Source organism: Bos indicus, chromosome 15 (genome assembly GCF_029378745.1).
Source record: "Bos indicus isolate NIAB-ARS_2022 breed Sahiwal x Tharparkar chromosome 15, NIAB-ARS_B.indTharparkar_mat_pri_1.0, whole genome shotgun sequence".
NCBI classification, from domain to species: domain Eukaryota; kingdom Metazoa; phylum Chordata; class Mammalia; order Artiodactyla; family Bovidae; genus Bos; species Bos indicus.
In genome coordinates, this window is record NC_091774.1 from 17478638 (window position 1) to 17494184 (window position 15547).

The following is a 15547-nucleotide window of genomic DNA, read 5'->3' on the forward strand; positions in this document are numbered from 1 at the left end:
CTCTCACTTCCGTTTAGGACACAGAACTCCATAGGCCTATAAAATTTGTTCTATTAGAAAAGAGTGGTCTTAAATTAATTTTTAAATTTTACACAACAGTTAAGCAACGGCCTAATGGTTTTTTAAGCCCATAGTTTTCATTTCTACTTTCATTATGAAACTGATACATTCAACACATACATCTTCTATTACAAATTCTTCAAGTAACAACACTTAAGACCAAAGCTAGATTAAAAATGAATAAATGGGCCATGAATTCCACTCCACCCACAAAATGATTCAAGCAGGAAATTTCTACTTAACCATTGCTCAATCTAACCTTGCTAAAGAAAGAGACCTTTGGGTGGAGAAGTTGTTATGCAAATAAATTCCTAAGGATGATGCTCAGTAAGAGAGTCACCTGTCTGGAAAAGACTAATCCCTGTGTCACTTGTAATGGATCAATCTGGAGTCCAAATAGATGACAGAGCATAGTATCTCCTAGGTCTTCCCTTCCTCCTCGGATCCACTACTGAGGCAGACTTTAGAGGCACAACTTCTTCCTCCATGGATTCCCTACTCATCACATCTAAATACTACATCAGGTGATTTCAGTTTCTTCAATTATCTCTCTGTGAATCTCATGGTAATCTGGTAAATATGCTTTTTATGTGGAAATAATGGCAGGTGGATTCATGGCTAACATTTATGGCCCACTGCTGCTGCTGCTGCTAAGTCACTTCAGTCGTGTCCGACTCTGTGTGACCCTGGGATTCTCCAGGCAAGAATACTGGAGTGAGGTGCCATTGCCTTCTCCATTATGGTCCACTATGGGACAACAATTATGCTAAGCATTTAACAAATCATTTATGAGTTTAATCCTGCCAGCAACAACACAGGGTAAATATCCTTTAGTTTATTATATTATCATCCTCACTCTAGAGATAAAACTGAAAGAGGTTAAGGCCAGGTTGCTTAACTTCCAGGCTAGTACCTGAACATTATGTAACATTGCTGTAACAAATGTCACCAAACACAATTAATTCAAACAATTAACTGTGGTACAGGGTGGGACCTTGGACCTTTGCTGCAGTGATGTAATGCTTGCACCTGGACAAACATCTCCTTGAGCAACAAAATACAAAGAAACTATAAGAGACTAAAAATAACTGTAGGCATGCATCAGTTCACTTCAGTTGCTCAGTCGTGTCCGACTCTTTGCGACCCCATGAATCGCAGCACGCCAGGCCTCCCTGTCCATCACCAACTCCTGGAGTTCACCCAGGCTCACTTCCATCGAGTCAGTGATGCCATCCAGCCATCTCATCCTCTGTCGTCCCCTTCTCCTCTTGCCCCCAATCCCTCCCAGCATCAGAGTCTTTTCCAATGAGTCAACTCTTCGCATCAGGTGGCCAAAGTACTGGAGTTTCAGCCTTAGCATCATTCCTTCCAAAGAAATCCCAGGGCTGATCTCCTTCAGAATGGACTGGTTGGATCTCTTTGCAGTCCAAGGGACTCTCAAGAGTCTTCTCCAGCACCACAGTTCAAAAGCATCAATTCTTCAGTGCTCAGCCTTCTTCACAGTCCAACTCTCACATCCATACATGACCACAGGAAAAAACCATAGCCTTGACTAGATGGACCTTTGTTGGCAAAGTAATGTCTCTGCTTTTGAATATGCTATCTAGGTAGGACATAACTTTCCTTCCAAGGAGTAAGTGTCTTTGAATTTCATGGCTGCAGTCACCATCTGCAGTAGGCATGCATAGTTGGGGCAAATTAGGCACAAAAAGATACAAAAAGACCAAAAGACCCAGCTGCCACTTCTGGAGAGCTGGGCGCAAAAGCCAGGTGTCAGGAGCAGAAGCAAGGTACTGTGCATGGCCTCCACACTTAACACCACTGAAAGAGTAGACAAACAGTTAAGCTACCCCTCCTGCCTGACACATGGACACACCCCTACCCTTACTCCATATAAGAAACTAGCTTGCCCCCACTCTGGGTAGTGGGCAAGGGAAGCTATTACTTGTTTTCACTTCTTCCTGCAGCCACTGCTGCTGCTACTGCTGCTACTGCTAAGTCGCTTCAGTCATGTCCAACTCTGTGTGACCCCATAGACGGCAGCCCACCAGGCTCCCCCATCCCTGGGATTCTCCAGGCAAGAACACTGGAGTGGGTTGCCATTTCCTTTTCCAATGCATGAAAGTGAAAAGTGAAAGTGAAGTCGCTCAGTCATGTCTGACTCTTAGCGACCCCATGGACTGCAGCCTACCAGGCTCCTCTGTCCATGGGATTTTCCAGGCAAGAGTACTGGAGTGGGCTGCCATTGCCTTCTCCGCCACAGGAGCCTCAATAAATCCTTCCCTGAATTTCTTGTCTGGCACTTAGTCAACTTCTATTGATTGGGGAAGGCCAAGATTTCACACTACCTGAGTATAAGTCCCTGGCAGTTTGGCAGCCCATGAGGACTTCCTGAATTAATTCAAATATATATTAGTCCCAACAAGTCTATAACCTGAAATTCTATAAACTTATGTGTCATCCTACTAGGTTGTCTATTAGCTATATTTTCCCAAAGTTTATTAACTGATGAGAAATGCTTTGTTTTTCTTGTGACAAAGCTATGTATCATAGTAGTTTTCCTTGAAACAGTACCTAGTAGTCAGCTAAAAGATAAAGGATATTTTATCATGGGGATATTTTATTGGTATAGACTAGCGCCGAAGAATTGATGCTTTTGAACTGTGGTGTTGGAGAAGACTCTTGAGAGTCCCTTGGACTGCAAGGAGATCCAACCAGTCCATTCTGAAGGAGATCAGCTTTGGGATTTCTTTGGAAGGAATGATGCTGAAGCTGAAACTCCAGTACTTTGGCCACCTGATGCGAAGAGTTGACTCATTGGAAAAGACTCTGATGCTGGGAGGGATTGGGGGCAGGAGGAGAAGGGGACGACAGAGGATGAGATGGCTGATGGCATCACTGACTCGATGGATGTGAGTCTGAGTTGAACTCCGGGAGTTGGTGATGGACAGGGAGGCCTGGCGTGCTTCGATTCATGGGGTCGCAAAGAGTCTGACACGACTGAGCGACTGAACTGAACTGAGCTCAAGAAAGGAAGAGAATACCTACTCTACTGAGGTTGATTAGGAAAAGGAAAGAAAGGTTGGGCTTCCCTGGTGGCTCAGATGGGAAAGAGTCTGCCTGCAATGCAAGAAACCCAGGTTTCGGGAAGATCCTCTGGAGAAGGAAATGGCAATCCACTCCAGTATTCTTGCCTGGAGAATTCCATGAAACAGAAGAGCCTGGTGGGCTACAGTCCATGGTGTCACAAAGAGTCGGACATGACTAAGTGATTAACTTACAATAACAAGCTAATTCCTAGGGCGATGACGCTCAGTAGTCTTTCTTCTCTGGTGCAGTGGGGTGAGCTGGATGTCCATTTTTTAAAAACATGGTGGGTTGAGAATGTGGAAAAGAGAAAAATTTTAAGGATAGCTGCTGTGAATTGGAGGAGGTAATAGTAATACTGATTTATAGATGATAGATTGTGGCTTTAGCTAAAACACACAAATTTGTAATGAACTTTGGCTAGGATTTTTTTCCACAATGCTCTGTGGATCCTTAAGGGTAGAAATCTGTAAATTTGTGACTGGAGGGAAATTAATAGAGTAGGAAAGGGAAAAACTGTCTCCAATCCTAGGCTTATTAAGAAGACTAATAAGAAAAGATGTATATAGTCTAAGAGATTGAGAAGAGTTGAGAACCTGTATATATTCATTCATTATTTCACAATCTTTTATGCAGGATCTATCACATATCAGTTATCTGTTAAATTCTTTAATACAAGGTGAACGAGATCCTGCCCCGAGTTAAACATTAATACGTGGCAAGGCTGCCTCTAAATACTATGGAATACATGTATACAAACATACTTTGGAAAAGTTGATTCTAAGTGGTGCCAAGTCTGTCTCACATTCAGATTATAAGAGAAACAGAGAGAAAAACTTAAGTTATTCAGACAGTAGGTAGAACCAAACAGTCAACTAATACAGAGAATAACTAGGAACATAAACAGAGGTCAAAGGTGGTAAGAAGGTGAAGGTTTAGGAGGTAAATGATCCTGGAAGAGATGTTTGAGATGTAGGAGATATGAGAGTCCAGGCTGAATATGGCCACTGGAGAAATGCCATTCTTTGAGGTTAGATAAAAGATTTAATTTGGTGTGGGGATTAAACTCTATGGGCTTCCCATACCCCTTCCAGTTCATCATTTGAATTGCAGGTCCCTACCTAGAGGAGCTAGCTGAAGGAGTCAAATGAAAAGAATAAAAATAATTGGCAGGGATCCAAGTCCATGTAGTTTGGTGGACCAAGGGCTATCATTATTTTTACTGATATTTTTGAGAGAAGGAATCAAGGCCTATAGATTAATTTGATGAACACAAAGGCAAAAATGCTTGGTTTGTGTCCTTGGAGATTATTTACTTTGTAGGTGTTTATTGCCTATCTTCCTCAAGCTAGATTTTAAGCGCTATGAGGGCAAAGACCGTGTCTGTCTTATTCATAATTGTTTTCCCAGAACAATGCCTGCACAGTAAACTGTTTTACATTAAACAATAGCAGTAGACTGTGATCAGCGCTGTACCATCAGAATGCATTGGTGCTCTGGAAGCAGAGCATTAGCTCTACCTTGCAGTTAGGGGAAGCATTCTGAAAGAAGGTGGCATTTGAATTTGAAGAATGGGTAGGACTTTGTAAAGCAGAATGGAAAGAGAAGAGTCTTCCAGAAAGTTTGGAACACCATAAATAAAGGCAAAGCATTACGAAACACATGGAATGTTCGGGAGCTATTGAAAAGTTTATTTTTTGAGCAATGGTACTTTAAAATGTATGCAGTATCAGTGGAAAGTAAATTTCTTCCCATGCAAGTATACTTTACTTTATGGAATAGTAGTAAAAGAAGAATAGTAAATTACTTTAAAAATCGACTTTGGAGTGAAATTCTTTTGTCATGTGGATAAACCTGTCAACAGTGAATCTCTCCTAAAAAGCTTTTCCTTCCAAAGAGGACTCATATATGGCTGCCCAAGAGGTTTTATTTTAAAAGTATGAAGAAGCTGAAGAGTATAAAGGGAAGGTAATAGTGGATAATGCTTCTAACAACAATAAAAAAAAATTGGAAGGATAAAGGGTAATGCTTATATGATGTGAGGAAGGAACACAATTTGTTCACCATTTAAGGGCTATCACTAACCTAACCTTTCATAAAAACTGTATGGTGGAGGTGGAACCTACAGGAATTTTATTCAGTGAACATTTACTATGTAACAGGTGCTTTGCAATCATTGTCTCACTTAATCCTTACGCCAGTCCAGAGAGGAAGTCCAGGACTTACCATTTTATAGATGAGGTAACAGAGAGGAAGAATAGCTGGGTAAACTACTCGAGTAGTAAATGAAACCGAAACCGAGGCCTACCTCCAAGGTCATAGTCTTTCCCCTACTCTATCCTGCTTCTAACTTAAGAAACTGTTTAGAGAGAAAAACGTTCTTCTTAATACGAAACACAATACAAAATAAAGGCACAGGTCTCCGTGTGTGTGTGTGCGTGTGTGTGTGTGTGTGTATTAAGTGAGTTCAGAGCCAAGTCCTCTTGCACTGTGAAGCAAAGTTCCCCAAACAGCCCCAGGTCTTGTTGTTCATAATTCATCCATTATAATTAACCCCAGGGTTAAGGTATTGTTTCTGAAACCTGATAAAAATGCAAATTTGTAACCTGAGAGGATTGACGTGACCTCAATTACAAACCAAACTAAAAAGCTGGCTCTTTAACTTGACCGGACTGGTCTAGTAATCGGGAAAGGAGGGTACTGCTGAGGCATCCCTGTAGGTGAGGACCCCAGGCTCAGGGAAGCAGGTGAGGGGTGAATGTCTGGATTGGAGAGATCTCACTTGGTAAAATAAGCTGAGCAAAAAACAAACTTGGCGCTCTGAACAATTCTCCGAGAAGGGAGCAAGGAATACATCTTGCCTTCTTATTCCAGGATTCTTTAGGAGCCCCATAGACAAGTCTCCTGAGGTTCACCATCTTCCAGCCTGTACTCCTTGCTTTCTGCCCAAGCAGCCAGGTCTGCAGATTTAACCCTTCCCCTCCAGACGCCCGCGCTCCCTCCCCCGCGACTGGGCATGCTCAGTGGCTTCCCGGGTTGTGCTTCCAGGGAAACCTCCGCACGCCCTACCCGGGGCTGCTCTCGGTTGCCTGCTCGCCGCCCGCCGCCTGGGGCCCATCCCAGCTTGCTCAGCTCCTAGCGACCCAAATTCCGGCCCTGCCCCCGCCCCGCCCGCGTCCGCAGCTAGTGCGGCAGCCCTGGTCCAGGCTCCGCGCTGGGACCGACCTCGTCCAGCGCCGGCGGAGCGCGCAGCCGGAGCGCTTGGGAGAGCAGAGATGGAGACCCGACTGCCGCACGCCGGGACCTGCTGAGCTTTTGCGGCCGCCGAGTTCACGTGAGTAGCGGCGTCCTGGGGCGACCCACCGGGAGCGGAGAGGAGAGGCGCGAACGCCCTTGAAGAGGAGCGAGGTGGCGGCGAGGACGCGAGGCATCGCGCGAGCCGTGCAGCGTGTGGGGCGCAGCAGGAATGCTGCGGGTGTGGGAGGAGGGTGTTGCAATGAAAAGTGCATACTACCTCGGTGCAGGGGCTTCGTGGTCATTGAGGACCGTCATCTGTCCCCTCATCTTGCCACCCCAAATTAGCACCTGGGGGATGCAGGTAGGCGGGAGAAGCTGTTTACATCTTGGCTGGGGCGCTAATCACCTATTGACCGAACGCCGAAGGCTTTTGAGGAGGCATGGTCGGCAGAGACCAAAATAGGAGCGGAGACAAGGGCGGCCGGGCAGGGCGAGTGGCCCGTCGGGGTCTCGGGGCCCCCTGCCCCACGGCCTGAGGCCCTAGGGGCAGTGCAGGACTTCGGGTTGGCGGGCCGCAGAGCTGGAGGGTCATCAGCGCCCGGAACCCGGGGACCTGTCTTAGGAGCTGACGCTCGGTGCCTCCTACTACCAGGAAACCCCTCACTTACGAGAACATCTCTTTCCTAGGCAGGTAGAATTGAACAGGCGACTGGGGAGCGACGGCTGACAGAGCTATTAAAAGCAAAACAGTTAAGTGTGGTGGTGAGCTGTGCGATTGTGAGTGCCTTTCGCCGCCCCCCCACCCCGTCCCCGCCCCCGCCCCTCAAGTGTGGGTGCTTCTATTCACCGTGTTTCCTCCCCACCTGTAAGTGGCGAGTCCGGTAACACACCTTATAAATATTTCAGGAACGACCTCGTAGGCTCGGTTGCTTCAGATCAAGTTTAATGAATATGTTTGTCAGCCTTTATGCTCTGCACAGGCAGGTAGAAGCCCCGAGCCTCAGTTTGCCAGATCTCATCCCTTTCCTATACCAACTAGGAAAAAGATACTGCCAACCCCACGGTGAGCTTTAGATTGGTACCGTAAATTTGAGTCTGTCGTTCGGAGAGACCAGTCTTGGGCAGATATCCAAGCGTTGTTCTGCATCTCTGCAGTGTGAGTGTTGAGCCTGGAGCTTGACAAACCGGAGCTTCCAATATGGTGGAAAGCAGGTAATATGCTTATGTTGGAATAAACGTCTTAATTCATTATCATCTTAAGACACCAAGTAGTTACACAGAATTAGTCATTGTCTCCCTAGAAGTTGAATCTGAGATCTAGTTGAAATTTTAAGAAAGGCAAAATTTGTATCCCTCTACAACTGGGAGACATTTCTCTCTCCTGAATTCTTCCGTGGGAATAAGAAATGAAGGTCTTTTCCATAATCACTGTCAAGAATAAGGAAACAACACAGTAATGTAGGAAACTTTCAGGATTGGAAGAAGCTGTAGGGCATCTTTCCTCACACTTTGGGTTATAACTTCCACTATAACACACACACCATTAATGCGCTACAGTGGTACTCCTTTGCTGAAGAAACCTGCTTTTTCCTCCCTTAGTGAGACTCTTAGTATGTCTCTAAACAATGTGAGGAATTCCTCTGTTGACAAAGATTTCAAGCCTCTAAGATTTACATTATGCTGAAAGAGACAAGTCTTTTCTCTTGTAAGACCATGCACATTGAAGCTAAACAATTCGGTGTACAGATATTTCTCATTTAGAGAAGACTTTTCTAGCAAAGCCCCACTGCAGTTACATCACAGGCTCCACCTCCGCCTCCGGGGCTGCTTCTCCCCAGCCTGTTAGTGAGAACAGTATGTCTCACTGTGCTTGATGAAGAAAAGGAATCCCCGAATGAAAGACATATATTTCTCATATTGTGTTTTCAAACTTAAAATTTCAAAAAATTTTTCATTATTAATACATAAATGCAAGGACTTAATTCAGAAATAGTATTGATAATGACTCTGAATATCAGCTTTCCAAGAAATCTGGGGCAACATTACAGTATTCTCTGTGCTGAAATTATTGATAGATGGTATTAGAAGTGAATTCTATGAAATTAACAAAATAAGTAAAAATTTTGTATAAGAAACAGCATTTCCTAAAGTATGTTACTGACTTGCTCAGAAAGTAACTCAGTATCATTAACAGACATAAAATATGGCCAGTTGAGAAGTTTGCAGAGCTCAGAAACAAGCCTCCAGGTGCTCTAAAGAAGCATTCTTTGAGTCCTGTGAGAATTTTTAAACAGTCACTGGTAAAGCTGTCAGATTTGGCAAATAAAAATATAAGCTGCTCATGAGTTAAATTTGAATTTCAGATAAACAATGAATAATTGTTTTTAGTACAAGTATATCCCATGCACAATTTGAGGTATACTAAAAATTGTTTTATTTGTTGTTCATCTGAAATTCAGTTTTGACTGAGCTGCCTGTATTTTATCTGGCAACTCTATAGTCACTGGAAATATTTCGGTCCTCTTTTTGGGGTCATTGTGTTTTGAAAATTGAAAGTGGAGCAGAAATCATATGCTTTTCTACAGACAATCTGGGACAAGTCCAGTTCTGGTTCAAGCTACTGAAAATAACTCATGCTTAAAAGTGAGATGCATACGCATTTGGATTCACCTTGTTGTACAGCAGAAACTAACACAACATTGTAAAGCAGTTATATTCCAATTAAAAAAAATTTTAAATACTTTTAAAAAGTGAATCGTTCAACACATCTCTGCTTGCTAGATTTAGTGAGAGGTGCCAAAAGATACAAAGATGAGTAAGGGAAGTGGGGGTAGAGGAAGAGCTCTGTATCATAAGATATGAGACTTCCAGGGTCCACTCGAGGAGCCTGGGAAAGCCACTGAATTCTGCTTAGCGGCTCTAGTCAAAAATGATGAGCAGTTTTGACAGGTCTGACCTTGAATGAGAGAGATCTTACCCTGGGAGGTAAGGAATAAAGAAATTCATGCCTTTATACCTAATGGAGTGGAGCTAGAGGTTGACGGCCTCAGTCAGAGGACAAAGAAGCCTGCTGAGAATGAGGAAAATGAAAAGGGAATGCTAAAGGACATTACATAGTTGGTGATGGGAATGGAAAAGGGAGCTGAAAAGGGACAAGTCCAAGGATTGGTAAACGGTACTTGGGTGAATGCATCTCACTGCATTAAAAAAATAGTTTGTTTGCCTTTTGACTAATACTTAAAGGGCTTCTTCACAGTTCTGCTACCTTCCTGGTTTCCTCAGGTGAAAAAAATCATCATCAAACAAATCTGGTATATAGCATTTTAAAGTTTTGTTATTTTTATGTAAAAGATGATATTTAAATTTGATATTTGTGATGCTGATCAATATTTGGTTGCTTTTGCCCAAATTCCTGAAATAAGATAAGCCGATGTTTTGGCTTTAGCAAGTCTGTTGCTTCAAATAGGAAAAGATACTAAATTGCAATCATTTTCTGATTTAGTTCAGCTATCTTTAAAGAAGCAGATTCTGATAATGGAAAAAAATGTAGATTTTACAGAAATAGAACTATATGAAAATAGCCATATGCTTATAGTACTAGAAAATACCTACTCAGAATATTTCAAATGTAATTAATTCCAAAAACACACCACTTATATTTATGTCTTTGAAGACCCAGTGGGTACTTTCACTATTGATCATTATAGGAATTTTCCAGGGAAGTTGAAGATCAAACCACTATGGTCCAAATAGAGAACAGAAAATCTCCTTTTTCTGAAGGTTCCTGTTTGCCAGTCTCAAGCAAATGATGGTAGAGTGCCATCCTAGATTTCATGTCTGTTTACAGATATAGTTATCTCTAGGGACCATCTTCAGAAAAGCTTCATATAATTGAATATCCATGCAGTGCTGTGCTATGCTTGGTAGTTCGGTCGTGTCCAACTATTTGGGACCCCATGGACTGCAGCCTGCCAGGCTCCTCTGTCCATGGGGATTCTCCAGGCAAAAATGCTGGAGTGGGTTGCCATGCCCTCCTCCAGGGGATCTTCCCAAGCCAGAGATTGAACCCAGGTCTCCCGCATTACAAGCAGATTCTTTACCATCTGAGCCACCGGGCCCAAGAATGCTAGAGTGGATAGCCTACCCCTTCCTTCAGGGGATCTTCCTGACCCAGGAATCGAACCGGGTCTCCTGCATTGCAGGTGGATTCTTTACTAGTTGAGCTACCAGGGAAGCCCTGAGTATCCATATTTATGGTTAAATTTCTACTTTATATTACAGTAAATAAGCATATAAAATATAAACTTTAAATTACAGTAAGTTTTTTAAATCACAAAATTACTCTATGCTTAAATGCGTAGTGAAGCAGTTAATTCAGGTTTTTCCTTATCAAATGATTATTCCTTAAAAATAAAACAGAAAACACTCTGTTTCAAGTATTTATATTGTTCTTCTTTGTAGTGTCTGGCAAACATATCCTGCCTTATAATTCTGATAGTACATGAGAAAAAAAGTGATCAAAGACATCTTGAAGTTGCCAAAATCTCAAAGCAATTAGACTACAGTTTCTATTTTCAGCAGGGTTTCACTTATTAAAGTGATATGACTTATTAAAGAAAGCCTTACTTCAGTGATCTCTAAAGACAGCTTATGCGAACTGTCACCCAGAAAGAGCTTTAACTGAAATTGTGTGCTCAGTTCACATTCTAAGTCTTCAGTAAATAGTCTGAATTTAGAGACTCTGAAGACAGTTTGTTTTTGCATCCCAGGAACTTTTAGCCCTCCAGTTCATTTATGCTGACCATGAGCAAGTCTTATTTAACATCAGTTTCTGTGCTGAAAAATGAAAGATATACACATTTCAAAAGAGAATATTGTGTCAACTCCAATCATCTTTGTCTATAAAATAAACATTAACTGTGTTCTAAGGGATAAATAACTTCAATCTCAATGTAATTAGACAATTTCTATATTGTCTGTGTACAATCTGTAATGTTTTTGATGCCACCAGAATAATTCAGAATTTGCTATGTTTGATCTTTTGCTTTTTTTAAATATAAATCAGATGATTGTGGTAAATGTTTAAGGAGAGCTCATTGCTGCTGCTGCTGCTAAGTCGCTTCAGTAGTGTTCGACTGTATGCTACCACATAGACGGCAGCCCACCAGGCTCCCTCGTCCCTGGGATTCTCCGGGCAAGAACACTGGAGTGGGTTGCCATTTCCTTCTCCAATGCATGAAAGTGAAAAGTGAAAGTGAAGTTGCTCAGTCATGTCCGACTCTTAGCGACCTCATGGACTGCAGCCTACCAGGCTCCTCCGTCCATGGGATTTTCCAGGCAAGAGTACTGGAGTGGGTTGCCATTGTCTTCTCCAAGGAGAGCTCATTAAGCCCCCTTAAAATCAGTTTCAAACAAGCTAATGACTACAGATTCAAAAGTCTACATAACTTTTAAATGTAGTTTCCATTTTAATTATTGGGATTGGGACTTTGTTAATTAGAACGTGTGGTATAAGGTCTTATTTCAGCTGATATAACTCTCAGTCCTTTTTCCCTTGTATAAGTAAAGCTACCATATGTTTAGAAGCTTTCATTCATGATGAAACTAATAACTTATTTATACCACGGCTGCTTTTTGGTTTAGCAAATGTCATCAATGATAACATAAACTCTGTTCCCTATTGTTTTTTTTTTTACATTACAGTTTGGCATTATAAATATTTTAAGTGTGAATCAGTCTCTGGCATGAATTAACTATACAAATATATTTCTTCCTTTTGCTTCAGAAGAAGAATCAAGATGCTGTACCCTTCAGTATTTGAAAGCCAAATTTTCTGAAGATTCTATATTCTGGTAGAACAGTTATATTTTAATTTCAAATTTTCTTTGGTCTTAGAATCCATTTAAATTAGCAAAAATCTTAAAAAAGTTGTTTTTAATTGAGAAGTTTTATCATATATTCTTCAAAATGGTAAACATTTATCAAAGCTATTTTAATTAATATATATTATGCACATCATTAATCATAACAATTGTAAATATATATTTACCCTTCATAGGACAACCTAAATACATAACTTAAAACTTTGAAAGCTTACATTAAAATATCTGGCATAGAAATTTGGTTTTCATATTCTGTCTCATGTATGATCTGTATGTAGCCCAATATGTGAACTAGTACATGAAAATCAAGACATAAAACAGAAAGATTGGATTATAGTTTTTGATGTTTTGTACCAAGTATTTCTTCTATTATTCCTTTAAATTGTAGATAACATAGAATATTTAAAATAGAGCCAGACTCATCAAATTTTTACATCTGTACCAACCTTCTGGAATACATCTGTCAACTAGACTCTTGAGTAATCTTTGTAGATGAAATGAAAAAATGAGATCTGGGATGAGATCTAATAGCTGGATTCATCAGCTGGAACCAAAGAATGTTTCTAAGTGTGAAAGCTACATAGAAGCTTGTTTCTGTTGGCCTGCTTCAGATCTCTTCCCTTGACCCTGACATTTCTACAGTTTTAGGGCTTCCCAGATGGCTCAATGGTGAAGAACTCCCCTACCAATGTAGGAGATGCTGGAAAGACGTAGGCTTGATCCCTAGGTTAGAAAGATCCTCTGGAGGAGGAATTGGCAATCCACTCCAGTATTCTTGCTGGGAAAATCCCATGGACAGAGGAGCCTGGCAGGCTACAGTCTAGAGGGTTGCCAAGAGTCAGACGCAACTGAGTGATTGAGCACATACACACAGAGATAGACTATACATATATCAGGTTTGTTGATAATGCAAAGCTCCAAGAACTAGTGAATTTGAATGACAATCAGGGTTACACTTAATATCCCTTAGCCCAGAGCAAGAGCTGAAACTAAAATTATGCGCAGAAAGAGTTGGTTTCATTTAGTTTCTAAGATTAGTTGCTAAGGTCAGGGAGTAGAAGTCCTTCTTTAACAACAGTTTGAGTTGTAAAAGTTAGTTCACTTGAGTATTAACCAACAGTACAGAAGAAATTAATGCTTTCTTTGGTTGCATATTAGAGTCCATAGAGTCCATTAGAGTCCAATAGAGTCCATATTAAAAAGATCAAAAACAGACACTATTAACTCACTGTACTGAAAGTGATGCATTTTGGGCCATCTATCAGGAAGTGTAGTAAGGGAATGCCTGACTCTTGTGAGCCTGGGTAGGATGTTGGCTCATATGACCTTAAAAGCACCTCCTAAATCTGATTATGCATTTTACATTGAGTTCTTAGGCATTTATTATGAACCTGCCAACATCTAATTAACTTAGTAACATTTATGTAGCACATAACTATTGTACATCCTTTCCTTGATTAATAATAAATATCTCTCCTCATTCTTTTCTACTTAAAGATTATTCCTTAGATAATTAACCAATCATCACTTAAATGCTTCTACTTTGTGACCACCAGTGGGTTCACCTAGTTAAGATCAGACTTGAAATTCTTAGATAAAATAATATGTTCTTTGAATAGCCACAGAGTAGCCACAAAGGATCATGTTCAGGTTCTAAAATAAAATGGCACAAAGTAGACAAAGATGAAAGGCAGACATGTATTCACTCAGTGTATTCTAGTGTACTCTGTCTGCAGTGTGTTTTGGCTTTCAAAGGTATTTGTTTATATAGAGTGGACACCCATCTTTACTCTTGAACACTGCTGTCTGAACCCCTTTCCTGTGTTGAGGGGGCTGTCTCACATTATGAGACAGAGGCCACTTCTCACTATAGCAGCTAAAAGTGCCAGATGCTTTTTCTCCCAGGCATCCTTGCGTGAGATAAGACGTGGACTCATCAGAGACATGGACCCAGAGTCTGCCCCAGAAGCACATATTTTTTTGGCAATACTCTTGATCAGTCCTAGGGAGAGGTCAGTGGAGCCAGCTATTGATTCTGGACCTGATAATGGAAGTAAAGGTGTCTTTATTAGACTGGCTCTATGTTGTCATTTTAAGCATTATTTTTGTCTACATTTCACTGGACACGACTGAAGTGACTTAGCAGCAGCAGCAGCAGCATCAACCTCTAAACCCAGTTCTCCAGCCCTCCTGGAGATTCTGTAGATTACCTTCAAATTCATTTTCTGCTTAAATAGGCAGAGCTAGTTTCCATTCCTTGTCATAATAAGAAACCCTGACTGGTATGAGGCAAACAAGTCCATGCTTACACTGGCATCTTAGTCAGTCACTGGTGCCTACTGAGTACAAAGTACTATCAAAGGCTCAAGAGGAAACATTTATTCATTTTCTGAGTATTTCTATAACAAGGCACCTTGCTTGGCATTTGGTAGGAGAGGCAAGCAAAACTGGTATTTTCAAATTAGTGGTATGAGGACAAGTAGGAGAAGGTAGGGATGCCACTGTCAAACTTTGATAAAGGCAGATATTCTTTGAATTTCTGACTCTCAAGATTTATTTAGTATAGGGATGAAAGGTTGGGGTGAGAAAGAATGCTTTGGGGGAAAAATATATGTGTCATCAATGCTAAGAGTCAAATTGTTTTCTTCATCTTAACATTTATGAAATTAGAACACATTAGAAAAATTAGAAAACAAGTGTGTCATGTTTTAATTGCCACCTTTTTCTCCTCAACCCATCTAACATATTTCACCAAGTCTAAGATGTCATTGAATATATACTACTACATTTTTACCATTAAGAAAAAAGGCTCTGTAAGTAATTACTAAAAAATGATGATACATAACAGCATAGTGGGGGCTCTAGAGTAGATTTAAAGAGAACTTAAGATAATTAGGTCAGTCATGGAAATGTTGTGAGTTAAACACCAAATTCTGTTTCGTTGTTCTAGTAGTCTCCCAAAGCTGTTGAAGAATAGTAGTAGATTTATGTTATGAACAAATTCAGGTACTAATCATTTTAACTTTATTTGACTTTAAAATGTGCCTGTGTACTTACAGTGGTTCTCAGTTTGTGGATGGCACATTTATTTTTGACGACTTTTCTATTTGTACAAAAGTCAACAGAATAACATAATGGATCCTAGTATTCAACAATTATCAATTCATGATAAATGCTGTTCGATTTTTAACCCCTACTCTCTATCCACCCAATTTTATTTTGAAGCAAATCTCAGAAATCATACCATACCATTTGTAAATATTTCAGTGTATATCTCTAAA

The 15547-nt window shown here is 40.9% G+C and overlaps 1 protein-coding gene across 3 annotated transcripts in view; it reads left to right on the forward strand.

Annotated features, from left to right (window-relative positions):
• Positions 1-6178: 6178 nt before the first annotated feature.
• The window catches only part of ELMOD1 (ELMO domain containing 1), an 86364-nt gene continuing 76995 nt past the window's right edge, over positions 6179-15547 (forward strand). For all 3 annotated transcript variants that reach the window (XM_070803361.1, XM_070803362.1, XM_019975882.2), the window contains exon 1: positions 6179-6481. The gene's annotated coding sequence lies outside the window, so the exon portion shown is untranslated. The remainder of the gene's footprint in view (positions 6482-15547) is intronic.